Consider the following 7,519-nt stretch of genomic DNA (forward strand, 5'->3'; position numbering starts at 1 on the left):
TATATGTATGTATATATAATCAGAAAGAGAGATGCCAAAGAACTAAGAGATTATCTTATGAACTTCATTAGCTTACAACTGTTTCTTTTCTAAGATGCAGTGGGCTTATATATATGTACCTGAATAACACCTTATAGCTTCATCAGAGCTTTGAATATGAAATGCAATTTATTTGGGAAAAAATTGCATTCATGCCTATATAGGAAACAACATCAACAAAGCCTAAGGGAAATATATTTCACTTAGGCATTGTTGTACACAATATGGAATTATGGAATTTGTACCAACTCCTTTACTGCAGATTGAACAGAGTTATTTACCTGTTGGTAGCAGGGTCTTGTCTTCTTTCCTTCTTACTAATACTAGTCTTTGTTAAGTATACTTTGAGATTTCTCACGACCAGGTTTTGCTTCCATGCCTGGAATTTCTTTTCATATACTACTTGAGATACAGCTCTAAGAATTAAGATCAGCATAGAGGACTTACCACAGACATCCAGTTAAACTTTTTTGTTATCCCTTAAATAGAAGGGAGCCCAGAGCTGAGCCCCAGTGGATTTATTATCCCGCCAGCATGATAAATTTATCTGTCGTATACAAATGTGTATGGGTACATATTTATGTATGCATGTGTGTGTGTATATGTATCATCATCATCTTTATCATATTCTGCTTTCCATTCTGGCTTAGGTTAGATGGATTATCATAGTAGTCCAAGGAAAATGTCTCGCTACATATTTCATTTTTGGCATGGCTTCTATAGTTGGATGCTTTTCCTCATACAAACCACTGTACAGAGTATGTGTACTGTATGAATTTCATTGTACCAGCACTTGAGAGTTTGTCATGTTCTCAAAATGATGTCTTACTTCACTCAAAAACCACATAACAGAGCATACCGAAGTCTTTAATTTACTCTATGTTGTCTCTCTTTTTCTTTCAAAGCAAACATAAAACTGGTGCATAGAAGAGAGATCAAAAGAAGAGATAGGTAGGTGAGTGAGTAATAGAAGAGAGACAGTAATAGCTACCCGTTTTGTTTTTGCTATGGGGATTGGATAAGAAACAGTATGAGCATGATGGTGTTACAATAAATGTGTGTAATAGTATAAAAGATAGCAACTGGAGGCTGGAAATAGAAAAGGATGATGCTGAGAGTGATAGGTATCAATGAAGAGTCATATGGAGGAGAGAATGATCATTAGGGATCAAGAAGAGTAAACCAATGAAGACATCTGAATGAATGGAAACACCATTGAGTGGTGAGGACAAGGAGTATAAGGTAAACTCACTCGTGATTGAGTATAATAGAACGTACAGAATACACTGGAGACGAGTTGGTAAATAAGCAGAAACAAAAGTTAAGAGAACTTTTTAGTCTTGCTGAAGACAGACGGCTGCAACTGTGTGGTAAGAAGTTTGCTTCCTAACCACTTAGTTTTGGGTTCAATCCCACTACTAGACACCTTGGGTTAAGGTCTTCTACAATAGCTCCAGGCTGGCCGAAGCCTATTGTGCACATGAGTATGTATGTGTGTATAGATGTGTGTGTGTGTATATATATATATATATATATATATATATAATGTTTTCATCTTTTATCTTTTACTTGTTTTGCCAAACTGTTAAGTTATGGGGATGTAAACACCAACACCTGTTGTCAAGTATTGGTGGGAGACAAACACAGATGCAAAGACACACACACACATGTATGTGTGTTTGTTTATATCAGGTCATTAAGAATGAAATGTCTGATTTTGAACTGAGATTTTTTTTTTTGTTTTATCTCAACAAAAAGCAGTGCAGTTAATCAAAGTATGAACCTAAATTATCAACACAATTTTGCCATTTTATCAGTAATTTATTTATGCTAGCAGCAAAGAATTCTGGAGTGCAAGTGGTGATGAAATCACGAAAGTCTGTTTTTGCATCTTCTTTAGATTTGAAGTTTTTTTCCTTCCAAAAAGTTGTCTAATGCCTGGAAAACATGATAGTCAGTTGGTGCAAGGTCTGGGGAATATGATGGATGACAAAGTACTTCCAAGTTCAGGTCTTGTAACTTGAGTAGCATTCTGTGTGCAACATGTGGTTGAGCGTTGTCTTGCAAGAGAATTAGCCTGTCTCTATTGACCAATCTTGGTTGTTAAATTGCAAGTTCTCTCATTATTTCATCCAATTGGTTGATGTATACATTCGCTGTAAATGACTTACCAGGTCTCGTGAAGCTGCAGTGGATGACACCAGCACTGGACCACCAAACAGAGATCATTAGCTTTTATTGGTGAATATTCTTTTTTTGGATCGTGTTTTGATACTTTATCTCTATCCAGCCACCATGCAGAACTCTTGTTATTGTTGAAAAGAATCCATTTTTCATCACACGTAACTATACGATACAAAAATGTTTTGCTTTCTGCCGTGACAGCAAAGAACAGCAAGTTTCAAGACAGTGTGTCATTTGATGCTCGTTCAATTCATGTGGACAGAAACCTGTCCAGTTTCTTTACCTTGCTGATTTGTTTCAGATGGTCCAATACAGTTGGAATCAAAACATCAAACCTTACTGCTAAGTTACACGTAGTTTGAGGTTATCCGCTACTACATGTTCTAGCTCATCATTATCCACCTTGGTCTCAGGTCTGCCACGGTGGATGCTTTTCAAGAGTAAAGTCACCAGACCAGAACTTCTCAAACTATCGACATACAGTATGCTCATTCACCACATTTTCACCAAACACCTCATTGATGTTTCAAGCTATCTGGGATGCATTGGCTCCATGACGGAACTCATATTCAAAAACAACACGAATGGGTTCACAAAAATTGATTTACAAGAGAAAACTCACAGTGTAATCAGACATCATGAATTACATTTCAAAAAGTGATGATGTAACTCTTCAATGTTGTAAAACAAAGAATTGTCAAGATAAACCATTAGAGTTAACCTACTGCCAAACTTGGTGCATAAGAAAATTGGACATTTCATTCTTAATGACCTGATTTATATATATATATATATATGCATACAGAAAGAAAAAGATAAAGAGACCAATGCCAAAGTTAGAATTATATTTTAGACTTTATACATAAAATATAATTCTAATTTTGCCATTGGTCACTTTATCTTATTCTTTCTTTATATATACACACGCTAATACACGACCCATGTTATATTCCCCACTCATGTTGCTACCACGACAGGGGCAAAACTAGTCGGTATACAGCACTTACTCGGTATTACCTGTATCCTTAGGGTTTGGTTGACTCCAATACCCTTCATAACCTTTATATATATATATATATATATATATATATATATATATATATATATATATATATATATATATATATATATATGATCTTTCAGTTTCCATTTGCCAAATTCACTCACAATGTTTTGGTCAGCCTCAGGCTATAGTAGAAGACACTTGCCCACGGTGCCACACAGTGGAACTCAATCCAGAACTATGAATAAATATGCAAGTATATTACTGTCTCCTTGCCTTGATATCATGTGATAGCTGTAAAAGAGTGTCACCATCATGCAAGCCGTGATCTTCATTTCCAATTTTCTGTGAAAACATGTCTGATCATGTGAGAATATTACCTTGCTTGGAGACAAGTGAGGGATGGTCACAAGAAGGGCATCCAAACATAGAGTATCCATCTCAAAGAAAATTCCTTGCAAACCATGTGAGCATGAAAAAGTGGATGTTAAACTGATGATGATGATGATGAAAGATTACCTAGTAAAGTGAACGATGCTAAGAAGAGCACCTAGTCATAGAAATCATAGCAAAAAATAAAAAAGACTTATCTGCAATACATAGTGTACAAACACATCTAAAAGAGCAGTAACTTCAAATACATACTAATTTTGATCTTAAACCATCCAACTCACGACTGTACAGAAAGTGGATGACAGTTCTTATTAGGAAATACCATTCTTCAAAATGGGTCAAGAATTGTGTCTCACTTGCATTAGTTCCATTATTGACATGGTTTCTATGGTGGGATGTCCTTCCTAAAGCCAATCAATTTACAAGATGTATTGGGTTTATTTGGTACCAGTACTACAACGGTTGCTTTACCACAAGCACACTGTTTCCATTTGTTTGTGACACGTGTGTGTGTGTGTGTAGGCATGGTTGTTTGCCTTAGAAGTTCTCTTCAAAATTTACATGGTTTCAAATTCACTCCTGCCACATGGGAAAAAACAAAAAAGAAGAAAAGAAAAGACTATGTCATCAAGAAGGTTATATATTGGGAGTTCAAGCAAAAGAAACAGATCCTAAGATCCCAGAGGGAATAAACCACACTGAAAGCCTAGTATGGAGGACTAGAAAGTTTGTAATATCCAATATGTAATTAATGACTAGAAAAGCTCCTACAAAGTACCTTCTGCACAATAAACAAACGAAAGTAAGCATCAGTTGACAGCAAATGTAGTCTGCAAAACCAAAACCCAAGGACATTAAACAGACCATTGCTGCCAACTGTGAAAGAATGTCCACTAGACACTATCTTCCAATGAAGCTTATTCAACACACACACACACACACACACACACACACACACACACACACACACACACACGTGGTGATATATAGCTTTAAGTTCAATTAACTGTCACCATGACAGCAGTAACATTTAATGTCATTATCTATAAACATTTCTTTGATTTCCATGATTTCAATGAATTTGTCATTATGAATACGATTGTCTTTCTAACACTAAAAACTTAAGTCTAAAAACCTGCTATAAATTGAGTAAATTACATTTAACAAGAAGAAGAAGAAGAAAAAAAATGAAAAAAACTGATAGCAGTAGAAATGATTCTACAAGGAATTTAGTATGAAAGTAAATTTCCTTCCAACACAGTTCTCAACCCCTTCCTGTTTATTATACTTCTTCAGGCAATTACAGAATAGCTTAACCATTTCATTACCATTGGAGCCTGGTGTAGCCATCCGGTTGCACCAGTCCTCAGTCAAATCGTCCAACCCATGCTAGCATGGAAAGCGGACGTTAAACGATGATGATGATGATTTCTAATGAAATGCACTACCTTCATTTAAATTAATTAGGAAAATAAGGAAGAATTTGCTAGAATAACTGTCATTACAAAGCTGGCATTTGGAACATAGATTTAATTGAAATTTTGACGAACAGTTTTAATTTAGATTACTCTAAATTTTGATGAATAGTTTTAAAGATTATTTTAAATTAGGAAGTCTGTATCATCAGACAAGGTGATCTAAGGTAACTTAGTATCAAAAAGGTTAAGATTGGCTGTCTATGAGGATTCTTGTATATCAATAACCTAATTCTCATAAATGGATCTGGTGAAGGTTTGACTCTTTAGCATTTAAAGCAGCCATATCTAGCCCAAATATACTACCTGTTATGTACTCAGACCAGTCAGATCTGGCCTCTCACATCTACCCTACAATATCATTCTAAAATTAAACATTCGTATTATTAAAATCTAAAAGCTACGAGATATGAAGTGGTATCAAAAAGTTCCCAGACTATTTTTTACTCTTTTATTCTTTTGTTTCAGTCATTTGACTGCGGCCATGCTGGAGCACTGCCTTTAGTCGAGCAAATTGACCCCGGGACTTATTCTTTGTAAGCCTAGTACTTATTCTATCGGTCTCTTTTACCGAACCACTAAGTGACGGGGACAAAAACACACCAGCATCGGTTGTCAAGCAATGCTAGGGAGGACAAACACAGACACACAAATACACACACACACACACACACACACATATATATATATATATATATATATATATATATATATATATATATATATATATATATATATATATACAACGGGCTTCTTTCAGTTTCCGTCTACCAAATCCACTCACAAGGCTTTGGTCGGCTCGAGGCTATAGTAGAAGACACTTGCCCAAGGTGCCACGCAGTGGGACTGAACCCGGGACCATGTGGTTGGTTAGCAAGCTACTTACCACACAGCCACTCCTGCACCTATTTATGTTTAATAAAAAAATAACTTATTTATCCAAGTTTAAACACTATCTTCTTGAAATAGTCACCTTGTGCAGTGATACACCTGTCCCAGCATTCCTGCCACTTTTGGAATCCAGCCAGGAAGTCATTTTCTGTAAGCAAGTTTGAGGACCTTCTGTTATTTACTCTGGATCTTGACAATGGTAATAAAATGGTGAACTTTGAGCTGCCTTTTCATCTTGCAGAAGAGATGGAAGTCCACAGGTGCTAAATCTGGTGAATAGGACAGGTACGGAAGTGATACCATGTTGTTTTTGGTGATAGGGTGCCTTGTTGTCATGAAGAATCCAATTCTTCGTGCTCCACAGATACAGTCACTTCCGAAAAAGTCCTCCCTCAAACACTTTAAAATGTTGCAGTAGATCTATCGATAGGCAGTCTGGCCCTGGGGGACAAAATTTTGATGCACAATACTGTGGATGTTGAAAGAAACAATGAGCATGCTTTTGATTGAGTTGAAGCTCTGTTGTGCCTTCTTTGGTCATGGAGATGATGGACTTTTCCATGGTGACAACTGCTGCTTCGTCTCAGGGTCATACCTGTAGACCTAGTTCATCTTACCAGTGATGATCCTTGACATGATGGATGGATCACCAGTGGCACACTGACAGAGATCTTGACAGACTTTGATGTGATGTTCTTTCTGCTCAATGCCCAACAAGCAGGGAACAAACTTGGCTGTGACACACCACATGTTCAATTCAGACATTAGTATTGCTTGCACAGACCCATACAACAGGTGAACAACACCTGCAATGTCATAGACTGTCCTCTGACAAACCTCTTGCACAAGCTGATTAATTTTCTCCACATTTCTGGGGGTGACATTCGTGGCAGGTCTTCCAGATTGCTCATAGTCTTCCAAGGACGTTCTTCCATTTTTGAAGCACTCATGCCTCTTGAAACATTGCGTACGACCCATTGCCTTATTGCTGTAGCAGACTTACCAAGTTCAACACAAAATTCCATGTTGGCTCTTTGTTCCAACTTGCTGTCCATGACAAAATGGCAGACTACAGCATACACATGATCACAAAAACACAAATTTCACACCTTGCGAAGTAAACACAGCGATGTCATTTGGCACACTGCCTCATGAAAGTCACAGCTAACTCTTACTGTACATGCAATCATGTGCTGCCATCTGTTGGTGCACTAGAGAACTAGTCCAGGAACTTTTTGATACCACCTCATATATGTATATTATCATCATCATCATCATCACTATCGTTTAACGTCCGCTTTCCATGCTAGCATGGGTTAGACGATTTGACTGAGGACTGGTGAACCAGATGGCTACACCAGGCTCCAATCTGATTTGGCAGAGTTTCTACAGCTGGATGCCCTTCCTAACGCCAACCACTCCAAGACTGTAGTGGGTGCTTTTATACATATATATATATATATATCATCATCATCATCATCATCATCATCGTTTAACGTCCGCTTTCCATGCTAGCATGGGTTGGACGATTTGA

General features: G+C 37.1%; 1 protein-coding gene across 1 annotated transcript in view; it reads left to right on the forward strand.

Annotated features, from left to right (window-relative positions):
• The window catches only part of LOC106878548 (TLC domain-containing protein 4-B), an 87,641-nt gene that overhangs the window by 3,262 nt on the left and 76,860 nt on the right, over positions 1 to 7,519 (forward strand). Inside the window, exon 2 of the mRNA XM_014927793.2 lies at positions 945 to 990. The gene's annotated coding sequence lies outside the window, so the exon portion shown is untranslated. The remainder of the gene's footprint in view (positions 1 to 944; positions 991 to 7,519) is intronic.

This window comes from Octopus bimaculoides, chromosome 8 (assembly GCF_001194135.2).
Source record: "Octopus bimaculoides isolate UCB-OBI-ISO-001 chromosome 8, ASM119413v2, whole genome shotgun sequence".
Classification (NCBI taxonomy): Eukaryota; Metazoa; Mollusca; class Cephalopoda; order Octopoda; family Octopodidae; genus Octopus; species Octopus bimaculoides.